The sequence below is a fragment of the Schistocerca gregaria genome, chromosome X (genome assembly GCF_023897955.1).
Source record: "Schistocerca gregaria isolate iqSchGreg1 chromosome X, iqSchGreg1.2, whole genome shotgun sequence".
NCBI lineage: Eukaryota > Metazoa > Arthropoda > Insecta > Orthoptera > Acrididae > Schistocerca > Schistocerca gregaria.
The window spans coordinates 169405868-169425333 of NC_064931.1; the positions used below are offsets into that span (position 1 = coordinate 169405868).

General features: G+C 45.2%; 1 protein-coding gene and 1 pseudogene across 7 annotated transcripts in view; both read right to left on the bottom strand.

Moving 5' to 3' along the window:
• LOC126299039 (lysosomal acid phosphatase-like) overlaps positions 1 to 19466 on the bottom strand; it is a 612830-nt gene that overhangs the window by 168516 nt on the left and 424848 nt on the right. The window lies entirely within an intron of this gene.
• On the bottom strand, positions 6444 to 6561 carry LOC126299753 (5S ribosomal RNA; annotated as a pseudogene).

The following is a 19466-nucleotide window of genomic DNA, read 5'->3' on the forward strand; positions in this document are numbered from 1 at the left end:
GTCTTGTTCAAAGTAACACTGTGTCAGTACTTTGTAATCTTTGTTTTATTGTTTGTTTGTTGGCTTAGAGTTTATCGTCCAGAACAGAGCCCGTTCGCTAACTGTCAGAAACAATGTTGTACTCAGTCGATAGATCCATTGATGCTACTTCAAATCCTAGCAGTGGAACAAATATTTTCCTCTGAATTTGTCGGGGCAAAGGGCTTATGACAAGGCATATATCTGTTTCGTGCAGTGGTTCTTTAACAAAGTCGAATGGTCCACAACGACAGCAGTAAAACAGTGTCGGAGCAGGTGAATGTATCTACAATGTAACTACAATGGTGAATGTAACTACAATAAACAACAGCAATCGACGAAAAAGCTTATTTCTCAGAAAAATCGGAGTATTGTGAAGTACTGTGAATGCTACATGTATCGAAACTAACTTAATCTTTTTCATTCGGATCTACTAAATAACATTAACCAATTAAATAGTCTGCTATCGTCAATCTTCCATTCTCAACTTCTTGCTGATCGTCGAGAACCCTGACATGTTACTCATGCATAATACGCTTCCTCAAAAATATAAAGTTTAAATCACGTCAGGTATATGCTAGCAGTGTTTCTTAGGAGAAGCACAGCTGACTCCTCGGTCAACCTTTGTCCAACTTAAGGCAGTGCTCATTATCTAAGGACCAATATTTAAACTGGGTGCGAGCTTCTAGTAAATAACTAAAGACCGAAATGATTATATCACTCTTGAATATCATTCTGGAAACATCCCCTAGACTGTGGCTAAGCCATGTCTCCGCAATATCCTTTCTTTCAGGAGTGCTAGTTCTGCAAGTTTCGCAGGAGAGCTTCTGTAAAGTTTGGAAGGTAGGAGACGGATACTGGCAGAAGTAAAGCTGTGAGTACCGGGCGTGAGTCGTGCTTCGGTAGCTCAGATGGTAGAGCACTTGCTCGCGAAAGGCAAAGGTCCCGAGTTCGAGTCTCGGTCGGGCACACAGTTTTAATCTGCCAGGAAGTTTCATATCAGCGCACACTCCGCTGCAGAGTGAAAATCTCATTCTGGAAACATCCCCTAGGCTGTGGCTAAGCCATGTCTCCGCAATATCCTTTCTTTCAGGAGTGCTAGTTCTGCAAGTTTCGCAGGAGAGCTTCTGTAAAGTTTGGAAGGTTGGAGACGGATACTGGCAGAAGTAAAGCTGTGAGTACCGGGCGTGAGTCGTGCTTCGGTAGCTCAGATGGTAGAGCACTTGCCCGCCAAAGGCAAAGGTCCCGAGTTCGAGTCTCGGTCGGGCACACAGTTTTAATCTGCCAGGAAGTTTCATATCAGCGCACACTCGGCTGCAGAGTGAAAATCTCATTCTGGATATATCACTCTTGGCTGTTACATGATTACACGTGTAGATTTCAGCAATGGAAAGATCGAACATGTTACTATGCAGCTGACTTTTTTTTTAAAAAAAAGAGAGAATAATTTACTTACGTGTTTCCGGATATCAAAAGTATAATTGAGAAGTTATAGGAGAAATTATTAGCAGTCGTCATTCGAGTGCAAGTTAATTTCTGAAGAGACAAACATGAATCCATCTTTTTCTTATAGTCAAAACTTTAAAATCGGTGCTGCCTTACGTCATCTTGTATATATGTTCTCGTCAGATGCCCGTAGAGGCCGGGCAAATGTCGTCTTATTTGCAGAGGTCTGTCTAAATGGTCTGACACAGATCGGGAATGAAGCGGTAGTATATTGTCTTGTTGGATATAATAGGTTGATCCATATGTTCGTAGCGTTTATGTTTTGCATGTTGGTATTCCAGTTGCTATGGGTTTTGTTTGTAGTTCGCTGTTGCTATTTGAGTTTACGTATTGTCATTTCCTCATTTTGAGATAGTGAGTAGAGCTGTGGACGTCAGAAATGGAGTGGCAAGTGGAGAAATCGGAACATTTCCGACATATTCTTCTGTTTGAGTTCAATAGAGCGGTGACAGCAGCAGAGGTACCCAGAAACATGTGCACATTGTATGAGGATAATGCCATTCGACAGAGCATGGCAAGAAGATGGTTTTCTCGTTTTAAGGAGGATCGTTTTGGCATTAGTGACTTTCCACGTTCACGAAGCTCTTCGGGGTTTCATGAGGATTGTTTAAACGCATTAATCCGCATTGATATACGTCAATGTACTCAAAAATTGGCAGATGAGATGAACTATGATCATTCCAGCATTGTTCGACATTTGCATGCAATGGGGAGGCTCAAAAATCGTTTTTGTGGGTACCGCATGCTCTAAGCCAAATTCACAATGTTGTGCACATAGTTCTGCGTAGTTAGCGCTTACACAACTTTCCCACTAGAGCGCACCCCGCTAAGCACAACAGCGCAGGCGCAGCGCTCGTCCGTCTCCGCACTACGAGATGGCGCTGCCTTAGAGACGGACCAAATTCTGCTTCCGCCAATCCGTGTATTAATATGTAACGCAGCCAATGAGATTGCTGCTAACATAGAACGTTTTCTCCTCGCGGATCACAGTCGCGCAGTGATACCTGAACGCGCGAGGTATTACAACGAGTGTACAGACCTCCGATCAGTCAGTCTACATTTGTCTGTACCAGTCTATAGTCAAGTTTCAGTCTGCGCCTAATAAGATTGCCATATTCCTGTACATAGCCATGAAGATAAATGTATAGACACTTTGTCGAGTATCAGAGATATGTGAGAATAAGATTAACGTACTAAGACCAAAGGAACTTCAGATTATCATTTGTAAATAGCTTCCAGAATCAAGCTACATAAGGTTTATGCTTGTTATTATTTTAATAAATGTGTGTGAAAATTAATCAAGTTCTGTTTAAAGTTGGTCACTGTCAATCTGCTACTCTAAACGTGCAAGTGGCATTTCTATCGTCTGACCTAACGGCAGAAGATAAACACGACATGATAAGACCAGTAGACATATTGCTTACACTCGCCTACTTCGTTAGAGTGACAAGTCAAATAATCTAATGGTGTGTGTACCGAAGGTCTTACAGTACGCACACCACACACAAAAAGCAGTGTGTGGCCATATGTGCATCTCTGCTTGCTCGTCATCAAATGGCTCGTGAACAACACCAACCATTCCTATCATGTATTGTTACTGGTGATGAGAAATGGTGTCTTTATACTAACATAAACAAAAGAAAGGAATGGTTGAGTCTATACAAAGCAGCATCTCCCTGCGCAAAGATCTGCGCACATCCACAAAAGATAATGTTACGCATCTGGTGGAACAGCGACGGTGTGGCGTACTACGAAATGTAACCACCACTGCTGGCATTTATCGTCTACGACTGAGAAGTGTTACAGATGCAATCCGGGAAACATGACCAGGAAGACTGCGTGAAGTGATGCTACTCCACGATAACGCCCGCCCGCATTCTGCTAGACTGATAAAAAAACCACACACCTTATTCACCTGATTTTGCGCCCTGAGAGTCTCACCATTTCTGCTCTCTATCGAACATCCTTCAAGGAACTTGATTTCCGGATGAAACTGTGCTCCGAACACGGCTCGACGAGTTCTTCGCCTCAAAACCATGTGATTTCTACAATAGCGGAATCGTAAAGTGACCTCAGCGTTGGAAGACTTTTGTACATAGGGAAGGAGAATATATTATTGATGACTAAAGTCTCTGTTATTCATATCTGTCGTGTTCGTTAATATTCTAGAAAAACGCTACAAACTTATTCACCAACCCAATACATCAATGGATTATTGGAATTTGAGGACAACATAAAATATGTGATTCCTGAGTTTCTCCCAGCGTATTTGATAATCAAAATATCCACGGATCTACTGCCGGTCTACAGTGTCCAACGGGCACAATATTTCGGCGATCATACATGTCGCCATCATCAGGTGAACTGACGGACTGAGCTCCTGTGAACGTGCCGGCACGGAGATCCATGAGCAGCCATAGCGTACGGATCTCCGTGCCAGCACGTTCACAGGAGCTCAGTCCGTCAGTTCACCTGGTGATGGCGACATGTATGATCGCCGAAATATTGCGCCCGTTGGACACTGTAGACCGGCAGTACACTCGTGGATATTTTGATTAACATAAAATATGCTAGAGATTCAGTTTCATTCCATGATAATATTTGCAATGCTAGAGTACCACCGCACATGTGAATTTAACCCCCCCCCCCCCCCCCCATTTCCAAGAACAGGAATTATTCCTATTTTTCTGGCAAACGTACCTTGCCATGACTGTATGCTATAGCCATACACCGCAACTCCTCAGCCCAGACGACCTTCGTCCATACTGCACCATGCTAATCTTTGTTCCCTGTTGCGTCGTCACCGGTCAATTCAATTTTCGTTTTCAGTCAGTATATTGGGACAAGAGTTATTACACTCAGTGTATTGTGTGTATTAAGTCTATGTCTCCAAAATATCGGTGGCTGCAGCTGAATCTTGTTACAGCTCCTGTGAGCCGAAGGAGCAGGAACAGTTACTCTCGTGAGAACGCTTGCCTGAGTACCTCCCTCTCTCGTCCACATAAAACAAGAAAATACGAAGTATGCGCACCATCCTACACTGTCGGTAGTTATAAGCACACGTCACGATGTACATTTTTCTATGAATTTGTGACGAATTGTTTCGAATATTTCTTCTTTTGATATGGGATATTTGTCATTTGCTATGATACGATACGAAACGCCGAAATAAATTGGAAAAATATATCCACAACTCGTGTAGGCAATCACAGTATGTGATCACATTTAATCTAACTGCTATCTGTTGCAATAACAGGCTGCGGACTTGAAACCAGTAACAAAGATATTTGAGGCTAGATTTGATTGAAAAGACTCCTACGTAAAGCGCGTTGCCAGTGAGATGTAAATGTTGTCCGAACGACAGACGCGTGGTGCAAGCACCTTTTCACGAGTTAACTAGGCAGGAGCTGCTGCGTTCAACACTCCCCTCGGCCGGTGAGGTTTAGTCGCACCGTGACGTTCAGAAAGCGGAGATATTCGTGACTCATTGTGGCTTTTGTTGTACAAGACGGTTTGCCGGTGGCTTGTCACATGTAGCTGTTCTCCATTGCTGAAAACACTGTAACGTGTCTATCCTTTCTTGCAATCCCAACTAGCCAACGACGACCCTTCTCATCCACACGATATTAAACAAGGACAATGATTTTGGTGGCAGTGAGTTTGTCCGAATCTAGGTAAGTCCTTTGATTTCCTTTTTGCTTGGGGGGAGGGAGGGGGTGGGAGAGGACTACGAAAAGTAAGCACACAAACATCTTCGGGGATGGTGTAATGGGCAAAGTCCTATAGCGTGACGATTATTTGCTGCACTGAAGTATTCCGTTCGCCTACGAGTCTCCAACGTAGCAGCCACCTCTAACTCAGTAGTTCATCAATATTAAGATGACATGCAAATACAATGAGTTGGTGAGCATTCATTACCAATTGTGCTCGTCCAAAGCTGTTTAGATGATGTCTTTCTCACGACAACATACTTTTTGACTGTGTATATAACACCATTACTGAGGCATAGCGTGATTTGATGTTTTAATGGATGTGTCAGGCCTTAGGAAGAATAGAAACTGTGGTGCAATGTTGGGTCAAGCGTTCCTCGATATGAAATCATAAGTACATAGTACAAAATATTTAAAAAGCGGCAAAAGGTTTATCAACAGTTATGAGAGACATTGTTTCTGGAAGACAGGTACAGAAAGTAGACACCAAGCTTCAGGTTGACGTTTGCAGTCCATTCGAGAACGGTGCTCCGGAATATCGCTGTTGGTAAGACCATATGCTATCAGGAATATCCCTAATTTTTTCCTGTATGGTATTTGCGCCAAATACATCTAAAAGAAAGCAGTATGGTGACTGAACCATCAAGGAATGTTTGCTCTCTCAATTTCAACAAGGAAACCATGCTGTGACGCACAACGCCTCTAGTGTAACGTCTGTTAGCGGAGTTGGATCACCATCCCTGTGGCACTTTTGCATTTACAAAACGAATCCTTAACAAAACGCACAGCTCGTCATTTGATATTTTTTACGACTCTATCAGTCCTAACTGGTTAAGTTCATCTACATCTACATTTATACTCAGCAAGCCACCTTTACGTGCCACTGTCATTGCCTCCCTTTCCTGTTCCAGTCGCGTATGGTTCGCGCTAAGAACGACTGCCGGAAAGCCTCCGTGGGCGCTCGAATCTCTCTAATTTTACATTCGTGATCTCCTCGGGAGGTATAAGTACTCCGTCTTCAGGTCACAAGTGGCCAATCGGGACCATCTGACCGTCGTGTCATCCTCAGCTAAGGATGTGGAGAGGAGGAGCGTGTGGTTAGCACACCGCTTTCCCGGTCGTTACGATGGTTTTCTTTGACCGGAGCCACTACTATTCGGTCAAGTAGCTCCCCAATTGGCATCAGGAGGATGAGTGAACCCCGAAAAATGACAACAGCGCATGGTGGCCCTGATGGTCACCCATCCAAGTGCCGGCCACGCCCGACAGCGCTTAACTTCGGTGATCTGACGGGAACTGGTGTATCTACTGCGGCAAGACCGTTGCCCCCGGGAGGTATAAGTAGGGGGAAGGAATATATTCGATACCTCATCCAGAAACGCACCCTTTCGAACCTGGACAGCAAGCTATACCGCGATGCAGAGCACCTCTCTTGCAGAGTGTGCCACTTGAGTTTGCTAAATATCTCCGTAACACTATCACGCTTACCAAAGAACCCTGTGACGAAACGCACTGCTCTTCTTTGGATCTTCTCTATCTCCTCTGTCAACCCGACCTGGTATGGATCCCACACTCATGAGCAATACTCAAGTATAGATCGAACGAGTGTTTTGTAAGCCACCTCCTTTGTTGATGGACTGCATTTTCTAAGAACTCTCCCAATGAATCTCAACCTGGTACTAGCCTTAGCAACAATTAATTTTATATGATCATTCCACTTCAAATCGTTCTGTACGCATACTCCCAGATATTTTACAGAATTAACCGCTACCAGTGTTTGTCCCACTATCATGTAATCATACAACAAAGGATCCTTCTTTCTATGTATTCGCAATACATTACATTTGTCTATGTTAAGGGTCAGTTGCCACTCCCTGCACCAAATGCCTATCCGCTGCAGATCTTTCTGCATTTCGCTGCAATTTTCTAATGCTGCAACTTCTCTGTATACTACAGGCCGGGGAGCAACACTCGAGTAACGACTGAAATAGTTTTGTATGTTATCTCCCTCGTTGGTTATCTACCCTGCCTGAAGATTGCTTCAATGAATCTTAGTCTGGCATCTGTCCCTCCTACGATTAGTTTTATGTGGTAGTTAAAGTTTAAACAACTCGACAGGTATATACCCAGATACTTAATGGCTATGACTGTTTCCATTGATTTTGGACCAAACAATAATGGGTCTGAGGGTGCACGATTTGTCACTCATATACTTTGATCGATCCAAACCTCCATTCATGCACGTAATCTATACTAGAACTCTTCTGTTGACGTCACTTCGTTTATCATAGTTTAGAAACTTGCTGATGAAATGAGACATGGGCAGGGACTTGATGATTCACAGAAACGTTTGGATGCTATTTGGAAAAAAATGGTTCAAATGGTTCAGAGCACTATGGGACTCAACTGCTGAGGTCATCAGTCCCCTAGAACTTAGAACTACTTAAACCTAACTAACCTAAGGACATCACACACATCCATGCCCGAGGCAGGATTCGAACCTGCGACCGTAGCGGTCTCGCGATTCCAGACTGTAGCGCCCAGAACTGCACGGCCACACCGGCCGGTGCTATTTGGAAACAAACCATTTAATAATAGCTGTCGATATGGTACACGGGTCAAATAATCAAATGTGGTATTCATGTTGTGAAGTCAGTCAGCCGATCTGGTACCTCTGGCTCGCACGGACGTCTGCCCAGAGCAAGTTATTATAATTACTGTACGTAAATATTGGCTGTATGTTGGATTATTTGGTGTTCCATGATATATCCAGTTCCTTTCAGTCATCTAAATTTGCAAATTTAGCAGAATGGTAATAATAAGACATCACAGTCTTCTACACTGAAGAGCCAAAGAAACTGGTATACCTGTCTAATATCATGTAGGGCCCACGGGAGCACGGAGAAGTGCCGCAACACGATGTGGCATGGACTCAAATAATGTCTGAAGTAGTACTAGAGGGAACTGACACCGTGAATGCTGCAGGGCTGTCCATAAATCCGTAAGAGTACGATGCGGTGGGGATCTCTTCTGAACAGCACGTTGCAAGGCATCCCAGATATGCTCAATAATGTTGATGTATGCGGGGTTTGGTGGCCAGCGGAAGTGTTTAAACTCAGAAGGGTGTTCTTGGAGCCACTCTGTAGCAATTCTGGACGTGTGGGGCGTCGCATTGTCCTGCTGAAATTGCCCAAGTCCATCGGAAAGCACAATGGACATCAATGGATGCAGGTGATCGGACAGGATGCTTACGTACATGTCACATGTCAGAGTCGTATCTAGGCGTATCTGAAGTCGTACAGCATTCCATTACAGAGCCTTCACCAGCTTGAACAGTCCCCTCCTGACATGCAGAGTCCAATGGATTCATGAGGTTGTCTCCATACCCGTACACGTCCATCTGCTCGATACAATTTGAAACGAGACTCGTCCGACCAGGCAACATGTTTTCAGTCATCAACAGTCCAATGATGTCCGTGTTGATGGACCCAGGCGAGTCATAATGCTTTGTGTCGTACAGTCATCAAGGGTACACGAGTGGACCTTCGGCTCCAAAAGGCCATATCTATGATGTTTCGTTGAATGGTTCACATGCTGACATTTTTTGATGGCCCAACATTGAAATGTATAGCAGTTTACAGAAGGGTTGCACTTCTAACAAGTTGATCGATTCTCTTCAGTCGTCATTGGCCTCAATGTTGCAGGATCTTTTTCCGGCCGCGCGATGTCGGAGATTAGATGTTTTACCGGATTCCTGAAAGTCAAGGTACTCTCGTGAAATGGTCGTACGGGAAAATCGCAACTTCATCGCTACCTCGGAGATGCTGTGTCCTATCGCTTGCGCGCCGACTATAACACCACGTTCAGACTCACTTAAATCTTGATTACCCACATGAAGACGCACAATTCACACAAAAAAGCTGGGGGCCTGCCATAGGGAAGAGGTGTTGGTAGGAGAGAGAGGGCTAGGGGTATGTGCCAGTGGGAGAGTGGAAGGGAGGGGTAGGGGAGAGGATAGGGGGGTATGTGGAAGCTCGGTGAGGGGGGGAGGGGAGGGAGGGAGGTAGTAAGGGGGGGAGAAAGGAAAGAAGGTGTCCTGGAGGTAAAACACAGGGGGAGGAAGGGGAGGATGAAAGTTGGTAAGAGGGGTAGATGGAAGGGATGAAGGGATCATCAGGGAGGGGGAGTTGGCGGAAGCCACCTTGGGCAATGGTATCGAGTGTGGAGAGACGGAGAGTGGGTGAGATGTGGGAGTACAGGCGCAGTAGTGGGCAGGGATAGGAAAGGATGGGAGAGACAAGTTTGCGGGAGCTCTAAAAGATCCGTGTCCATTCGAGCAAAAGGAGGAGGTGTGGGAACGGAATTAAGTTATACAGGATCTTCATGGGGAGGGGAGCCAGATGCGATAGGCGAAGTGGAGCGCATGGCGTTCCAGGATTTGAAGGGATTTGTAGAAGGTAGGAGGGGCGGCGATCCAGGCAGGATGGGCATAACAGAGGATAGGGCAGATGAGGGATTTATAGGTGTGGAGGACGATGGAGGGGTCCAGACCCCATGTGCGGCCAGAAAGGAGCTTGAGGAGGCAGAGTCGGGAGCGTGCCTTGGCTTGGATCGTCCAGAGATGGGGGATCCAGCAGAAGCGATGGTCAAGGGTGACGCCAAGGTACTTGAGGGTGGGGGTGAGGTTGATAGGACGGCCATAGATAGTGAGATAGAAATCGAGGAGACGGAAGGACGGGGTGGTTTTGCCTATAATGATCGCATGGGTCTTGGAGGGATTGACCTTGGGCAGCCACTGGTTACACCAAGTGGTGAACCAGTCAAGATGGGATTGGAGAAGGTGCTGGGAGCGTTGCAAGGTGTGAGCGAAGGCAAGGAAGGCAGTGTCATCGGCGTACGGGAGAAGGTGTAACGGGGTGAAGGCGGCGGCATGTTTGCCGTGTAAAGAAGGCAGAGAAGAGGGGAGAAAACGGAACCTTGGTGCACACCGACGGAGGGGTAGAAGGTGTAGGAATCCGTGTTATGCATGGTGACATAGGAAGGACGGTGGGAAAGAAAGAAGGCGATCAGACGGACGTAGTTAATAGGAAGGTCAAAGGTTTGGAGCTTGAAGAGGAGGCCGGAATGCCATACACGGTAGTAAGCACGTTCAAGGTTGAGGGAGAGGAAGGTGGAAGAGTGATGGGAGTTAAGTTGTTCGGAGAGGCGGTGACTGAAGTGAAGGAGAAGGTCATCGGCAGAGAACGACAACTGCGCTACACACTTATTGTCTTATATAGGCGTTTCCAACCGCAGCGCCGTATTCTGCCTGTTTACTTATTTCTGTATTTGAATACGCATGCCTGTACCAGTTTCTTTGGCGCTTCAGTGTAGTAGGCCAGCTGAGTGATCAGTGTATAAGACAGAGCTCAAAGTGAAAGTTATTGTTAAATGTCCTCTGAGTGAGAGAAATGTATTTTGTCTGCATTAAATGATACGTTAATGTCCAAAGGTAGATGTAAATACTCGTAAAATTCCTGCGGACATGGAGTGTACAAAACTAGATAATTCATCTTATCTACACTACTGGCCATTAAAATTGCTACACCAAGAAGAAATGCACATGATAAACGGGTATTCATTGGACAAATACATTATACTAGAACTGACATGTCATTACATTTTCACGCAATTTGGGTGCATAGATCCTGAGAAATCAGTACCCAGAAGAACCACATCTGGCCGTAATAACGGCCTTGATACGCCTGGGCATTGGGTCAAACAGAGCTTGGATGGTGTGTACAGGTACAGCTGCCCATGCAGCTTCAACACGATACCACAGTTCATCAAGAGTAGTGACTGGCGTATTCTGACGAGCCAGTTGCTCGACTACCATTGACCAGACGTTTTCAATTGGTGAAAGAGCTGGAGAATGTGCTGGCCAGGTCTGCAGTCGAACATTTTCTGTATCCAGAAAGGCCCATATACGACCTACAACGTGTGGTCGTGCATTATCCTGCTGAAATGTAAGGTTTCGCAGGGATCGAATGAAGGTTAGAGCCACGGGTCGTAACACATCTGAAATGTAACGTCCACTGTTTAAAGTGCCGTCAATGTGAACAAGAGGGACCGAGACGTGTAACCAATGGCACCCTATACCACCGCCGGGTAATATGCCAGTATGGCGACGACGAGTACACGCTTCCAATGTGCGTTCACAGCGATGTCGCCAAACACGGATGCGACCATCATGATGCTGTAATCAGAACCTGGATTCATCCGAAAAAATGACGTTTTGCCGTTCGTGCACCCAGGTTTGTCGTTGAGTACACCATCGCAGGCGCTCCTGTCTGTGATGCAGCGTCAAGGGTAACCGCAGCCATGGTCTCCGAGCTGATAGTCCATGCTAGTGCAAAAGTCGTAGAAGTGTTCGTGCAGCTGATTGTTGTCTTGCAAACGCCCCCATCTGTTGACTCAAGGATCGAGGCGTGGCTGCACGATCCGTGACAGCCATGCGGATAAGATGCCTGTAATCTCGACTGCTAGTGATACGGGGCCGTTGGGAACCAGCACGGCGCACCGTATTACCCTCTTGATCCCACCGATTCGATATTCTGCTAACAGTCATTGGACCTCGAGCAATGCGAGCAGCAATGTCGCGATACGATACACCGCAGTCGCGATAGGCTACAGTCCGACCTTTATCAAAGTCGGAAATGTGATGGTACGCATTTCTCCTCCTTACACGAGACATCACAACAACGTTTCATTAGGCAACGCCGGTCAACTGCTGTTTGCGTATGAGAAATCGGTTGGAAACTTTCAACATGTGAGCACGTTGTAGGTGTCACCGCCGGCGCCTACCTTGCGTGAATGCTCTGAATAGCTAATCATTTACATATCACAGCATCTTTTTCCTGTCGGCTAAATTTCGCGTCTGTAGCACATCATCTTCGTGGTGTAGCAATTTCAATGGCCAGTAGTGCAGGCCTTGGTACAGGACCACCTCTGCCAATCCACGTTTCTGGGAACCGTCAGTCCAGGAATCGACGCACACGATGATTGAAATGTGCCGGCGCCCCGTCATGCTGGAACCACATGCGCTGTCTGGTAGGGAGCGGGACGTCTTCCAGATATTCTGGCAATGCTCTGGCGAGAAAATTGTAATAGTGCCTGCCATTTAATGGCCTAGGTAGCAGATACGGCCCAATTAAACAGTCCCCAGAAACACCGACCCACACATTAACGAAGAACCGCACTTGATGAGCGCTAGTAACTGTGGCATGTGGGTTAGCCCCACCCCAAACATGCAAATTGTGAATGTTGAAGACTCCATCACGCCCAAACGTTGCTTGGTTCATATGGCTCCGTGTACTATGGGACTTAACATCTGTTGTCATCAGTCCCCTAGAACTTAGAACTACTTAAACCTAACTAATATGAGGACATCACACACATCCAGGCGCGGGGCAGGATTCGAACCTGCGACCGTAGCGGTTACGCGGTTCCAGACTGAAGCGCCTAGAAACTTACGGCCACACCGGCCGGCAACGTTGCTTCATCGGTAAACAACATAGAGGACGGAAATGTAGGATGCATTTCACACTGTTCCAGGTACCACGGCAAAAACTGGGCTCTGGGTGGATAATGAACTGGTTCCAGGTTGTGGGCACGCTGTAAGTGAAACAGACGTAACAATTGCTCTCGAAGGACTGTTCTTACATTCGTCTGATTCGTCCCTATGTTAAATGCAATTTTACGAATGTTGATTGAAGCCACTCGCTCCACATGTTGCAAGGCAGCTTCTTCAAATTTTAGCGTTCTTACCGTGCGACGGCGTCTCTGTCCAGGTAATCTGCTAAATGACCTGGTCTCACGCAGACGTTGGTACACAATAGCAAAGGTCGTATGATGCGGGATACGGCGATTAGGATATTGTTGCCGATAAACCCGTTGTGCATCTCGTCCGTTGTGGTGCGCTACGTAGTACGCACCAATCATATCAGTGTATACACTGCAGGTGCATCGCTCCACTAGTAAACAGAGACGATGCACTACTACACTGGTGGACAGCAGTTGTCTACAACTGAAGATCGTAATACGCCCTCTAACAACTGAAGATCTTAATACGACCTCTAACAACTGAAGAGTGTAATATGGCATCAATCGGTTTGAATAATCCTCATAGGAAAAAATGACATTAGGGAAAAATATTTGTTTTGATGTCCCCTACAACCTCCCAGAATTTGTCGGTTTAGATACTTTTCACACTGTATACACACATCAAACAAAAAAAGTTTTGCATCACCCCGGTTCCCAGAACTCCTGCAGATAGACGTTGACTGTGGATATTGTATCACAGACACAGTCCCTTTCACTGTTCAGAGATTTCACTAAACCCGCCCAAAGATGTAAATAACGATGCATGGGCAGCGCCTGTTAGACGGGGTGGATCCTATAGCTGATCACTGCCAGTCATTCCACCAAGAAGGAGGTACACGGCTCGTGTTGCCTGTAGTTCAACCATGCCTAGACGGTCAATACTGCGGTTCGATCGCGTCCGCATTGTTGCTTTGTGCCAGGAAGGGCTCCCAACAAGGGAAGTGTCCAGGCGTTTCCGAGTGACCCAAAGCGGTGTTGTTCGGACAAGGAGGACATACAGAGAGACAGGAACTGTCGATGACATGCCTCGCTCGGGCCGCTCAAGGGCTACTACTGCAGTGGATGACCGCTACCTTGGGATAATGGCTCCGAGGAACCGTGACAGTAACGCCACCATGTTGAATAATGCTTTTCGTGCAGCCACAGGACGTCGTGTTACGATTCAAACTGTGCGCTGTAGGCTGCATGATTCTCAACTTAACTCCCGACGTCCATGGCGAGGTCCATCTTCGCAAACGCGACACCATGCACCGCTGTACAGATGGGCCCAACAACATGCCGAATGGACCGCTCAGGATTGGCATCACGTTCTCTTTACCGATGATTGTCGCATATACCTTCAATCAGACAATCGTCGGAGACGTGTTTGGAGGCAACCCGGTCAGGCTGAACGCCTTACACATACCGTCCAGCGATAGCAGCAAGGTGGCGGTTCTCTGCTGTTTTGGGGTGGGTTTTTGTGGGGCCGACGTACGCCGCTGGTGATCATGGAAGGCGCTGTAGTGGCTCTACGATACCTGAATGCCATCCTCCTACCGATAGTGCAACCATATCAGCAGCATACTGGCGAGGCATTCGTCTTCGTGGACGACAATTCGCGCCCCCATCGTGCACGTATTGTGAATGACTTCCTTCAGGATAATGACATCGCTCGACTAGAGTGGCCAGCATGTTCTACAGACATGAACCCTGTCGAACATGCCTGGGATAGATTGAAAAGGGACGACGCTACCCATCAACCACTCTGAGGCATCTACGCCGAATCGCGTTTGAGGAGTGGGACAATCTGGACCAACAGTGCCTAGATGAACTTGTGGATAGTATGCCACAACGAATACAGGCAGGCATCAATGCAAGAGGCCGTGCTATTGGGTACTAGAGGTACCGGTGTGTACAGCTATCTAGACCACCACCTCTGCAGGTCTCGCTGTTTGGTTGTACAACATGCAATGTGAGGTTTTCATGAGCTATGAGAAGGGCGGGAATTGTGTTTATGTTGACCTGTATTCCAATTTTCTGCACAGGTTCCGAAACTCTCGGAACCGTGGTGATGCAAAACTTTTTTGATGTGAGTAGTAATAAGCTGTACTACATGCATAAACCACTTGGCAGAAAACATCAGTAAAAGTAACTGGAGTAACAGATGAACAATCAACAGAATATAACATACACTACACCAGAGGAAATAAAACTTCGAGTAAGGTGAAAGAATTAATTACAGAGTGCCTATTTTATTTGTCCAACGCAGATATAGATTTACATCAAAGAAAACACTGAAAATAATCCCACCAAGCAGTGACGTACCTTAAAACGATTTTGGCTCAGAAATAAGGGAGATTCAGCAACAGGACAACAGAATAAAATCAAGCTTCATCAAGGAAATTAAAATATTTGAATAAGGTGAAAGAATTAGTTGCAAAGTGATTATGTTAGCTGTCCAAATAGATAAAGAATTACACCAGAACCATAACATTAAGACTAATTACATAAAACCTATCTAGAAACAATTTTCGATTTTAAGTTCTGGAATCAGAGCTCGAGGGGAGAGGGGGAGGATAGGGGGGAGATATAGGTCGTGTGGGTGGGGAAGGTGGGGGGGGGGTTGACAGGAGGTAGGACTGTGAGGGGGCTGGGGACAGGTAGGAAGTAAGGATGATGTAAATGCTTGTAAAACGGTATTTAATTGCAGGAGATTAATCAAGCGACGGGAAAAAGCCAATGATCGCTACATTGTTGTTATATGAACATTATTTTAGGTTTACTATAGGGTAGAAAAATATATTTAACAAAGCACAAGCCACGACTGATAACATAGTTTGGATAGTTAACGATCCACCTAGTCACGAGCAAAAAGCAAGCATATCTCGCTGATCACAAAAATGTATAAAGTAAATAATTAAATTTAGTCAGCGACGACATGAAGGAACATGGTGACACATATTTGTATAAAGAACGTGGAAGAATTTTATTAAGAACATTGCTGGGAGCTCCAAATAAGGAGGGGTGGGGGATAGTTAGTCGGGAAGAAGGTTCAAATGGCTCTGAGCGCTATGGGACTTAACATCTGTGGTCATCAGTCCCCTAGAACTTAGAACTACTTAAACCTAACTAACCTAAGGACATAACACACGTCCATGTCCGAGGCAGGATTCGAACCTGCGACCGTAGCTGTCACGCGGTTCCAGACTGTATCGCCTAGAACCTCACGGCCACAGTGGCTGGCGGGAAGAAGGAGATGGGAGATATTACGCCCATGGCACCACCATGTAGCCCCTGCCCTCCGGTGGCTAACCTTGTCTTTCGTCCCCTCCAGCTCTCTACGATAGTTGGTAGTCAGCTTATGTTACATATGCATGGTGTTGCAGAATTCGTGTTACACACTTCTAGTGATTGTAGAGGGACTTATTAGAGCACGCTGTACACAGGAACCCACGTCCGGAAACGTCATCCAACGACACTACGAACGCTACAGGTATCTATAAATGTATGGACGTGCAGGGTGATTCTGTCATGATGTTACAAACTTTCTAGGATGATGCAGAAGGATAAGTGTATCGATTACAAGTAAGGGTCCCTATAACGGAAAGCAACGAGTCGAAGGTTATAAGCGGTAACCGTTCTTATACCTCTGACAGTGGGCCGGCCGAAGTGGCCGAGCGGTTCTAGGCGCTACAGTCCGGAGCCGCGTGACCGCTGCGGTCGCAGGTTCGAATCCTGCCTCGGGCAGGGATGTGTGTGATGTCCTTAGATTAGTTTGGTTTAAGTAGTTCTAATTTCTAGAGGACTGATGACCTCAGAAGTTAAGTCTCATAGTGCTCAGAGTAAATTTGAACCTCTGACAGTGGAATACATTCACTGGTACTGTTTTTGCTTAGATTGTAGGGTAGGCAACTTTCGAAAGTGCTGCTATGGACCAAAAAAGGAAAAAAAATCAGTAAATATGAACTCTAAAATGCTCACCTGAGAAGCTATGAACACTTGTTCATATTCACTAGAGTGTAACATATCTCCTCTATTGAACAAGTGTTCATAGCTCTTACGGTGTGCATTTTAGAGCCCGTATTTACTAGACACTGTTTATTATTTTGATCCATATTAGCATCTCTGAAAGTTGCCTGCACTACAATGTTAGAAACAACTGTACCAGTTCTAGTATCTCACTTTCAGAGGTATGAGAACGGTTTGCGCTTATAATTTTCGACTCGTGAGTTTCCGAATCGAGGACTCGTATTTTTGCTCAGAAATAAGGGAGATGGGCCGGCCGAAGTGGCCGAGCGGTTCTAGGCGCTACAGTCTGGACGTTTCCGGACATGGGTTCCTATGTAAAACTCGATTTACTAAATCCCCTCTACAGATGGTAGATGTGTGTAAAGTGAATTGTAAAACGCACTGTAGAGTTATCTCTGTGGCCCTCTGTGCACATGGGTGGGTTTTCATATATTGTATTTTGTACTTTGTTAACGCCTGTTATATGTTTACACATTGTAAGTACAGATTTGTTCTCATCTGGTGTTGGAAATAAATGGAAATGGGTAACTTGAGGAATTTGGGTAATGAAGTCATTTTTAACCGGGTGTATAACTTGTCTGAAGTGACTAATTAAGCTTCAATACAGTACTACGTTGTTGTATAACCATAGTCCCCTGCCTCCTCCGAAATTTCATGTCTCAAGTAAACTGCACAAGTAGTTTGTTTTTCGTGACCTTGTAAATGCATTAAAATAGGGGTAATGCTACGGAAGACAGAACCGTTGGGGATAGAATTCTGAGGGCTGGTTATGAAAGAGCAACTGCAATTTATCAACAGCTGGACATATCAGTCTTCTTTGAGATCCAAAAAAACGGACCAGACTGCTTGATGCATGTGAAACGTCCCCTTAGAAAAATTAGTGAATTACTGTGCTGGTAAACCCCTTACGTTATTTGATTTTCAAACGGCTGAGCAAAACTGAACGTACTCAGACATTTATCTCTTTACTTATTCTGATCATCATTAAACTGACACACAATATTTTTAGCGCAACGCAATCTGACTTTCAATAATCCATAGAAAAGAATGGCCCTGACTAACAACAACCTATACCTTTCATCAATCACTTACCTCACAAAAATCTTCATTAATCGAACTACTGCAATACAGCGAGCGCCAATACTGCCAGCTAAATAAAATATTCTAACTACTGAAGGCACTAACTACTGATAGGCATAGTTAGCAAATGAAAATTTTGATAAAGAACAAACAATGTATTTACCTTAATAGTGTTCAAAAGTCATTATATATATATATATATCAGTTCATGACATCCAGTCTTACAAATTTACTGTCTCTGCTGGACACACATCCAGATAATCCGCTCTCAAAACTCCGCCATCTCTCTCCCCACATCCACCACTGCTGACGGCTCACCCCCAACTGCACAACGCTACGCGCTGTTAACAGCCAACTGCCCAACACTACAATAGCGAACAACATTGCCCACTAACCACAGACTGCACACAGCACCGCCAGTGATTTTCATATAGAGCGCTACGTGGCGTTACCAACATCAAAACCTAAACAGCCTAGTTAGACATGTACCTGAAGAGTACTACGGAGGGCTGGTCTCTATTCCATTTTTACATTGTTTACTGAAAATAAGAAAGCGCTGTCTGGATTTTCTTCAATGTTTCCAATTTCAACTAGTGAAAAACTCTTAAACTGTGACGAACGAGAAGTGTTCAAGGCTTTAATTGAACTCTACATTGAAGATATAGAATGTGTAATGGAAGACATTCTTGCTGAGATATATTTCTAGAGAAGGAGATCTGTGAAAAAAGGTTCCGAAGCTCCATCTGTCATGGAAGCACTGCAGTTACGCAACGAAGACGTGTATCCAAATATGAACAGTCATCTGAAGGTATTGGCAACACTTCCTGTATCGACAGCCACAGCAGAGAGGTCATTTCCAATTTAAAGAGAAGCGAGACGTACCTAATAAATTCAACAGGACAGGGAAGTTTTGAAATATGCTGTCTTACATTCTTATACAACAACTATTAGATTTTTATTTTCTATTATTTACAAGTTCAAAAAATAATGTATGTTGTTGTACTAGTTGAGTTATCCTTTCTGAAAAAACTAGTTGGATTAGCCCTCTTGTCCATTCATCGTTTAGAATCTGTTACACCACTGGAGGCGACAGACAACCTTGCCAAGAGAAAAAAGGAACTGGGTATGTCATTACAGGGAAGATGCTTATTATTATCTGGTACCGTAGTCTTACTTCTGATTATTTTAAGCCAGAATTTATTTATTTGTTTATCTGTAGAACTATGTAAGTGGTATGCATGCCGTCAATACTTCGCATAATGCTCCTTATATTTAGTCCTAAAACACTAACCCTCAGGCTGACTAATGATTTGCCCCTTTTATTCAGATCCGTGCTAGGTTTTGTAAAGTTCTATCCTTCCATATCAATTATGCTGAGAAAGGAAGCAGCCGGCCGTGGTGGCCGAGCGGTTCTATTCGCTTCAGTCCGGAGCCGCGTGACTGCTACGGTCGCAGGTTCGAATCCTGCCTCGGGCATGGATGTGTGCGATGTCCTTAGGTTAG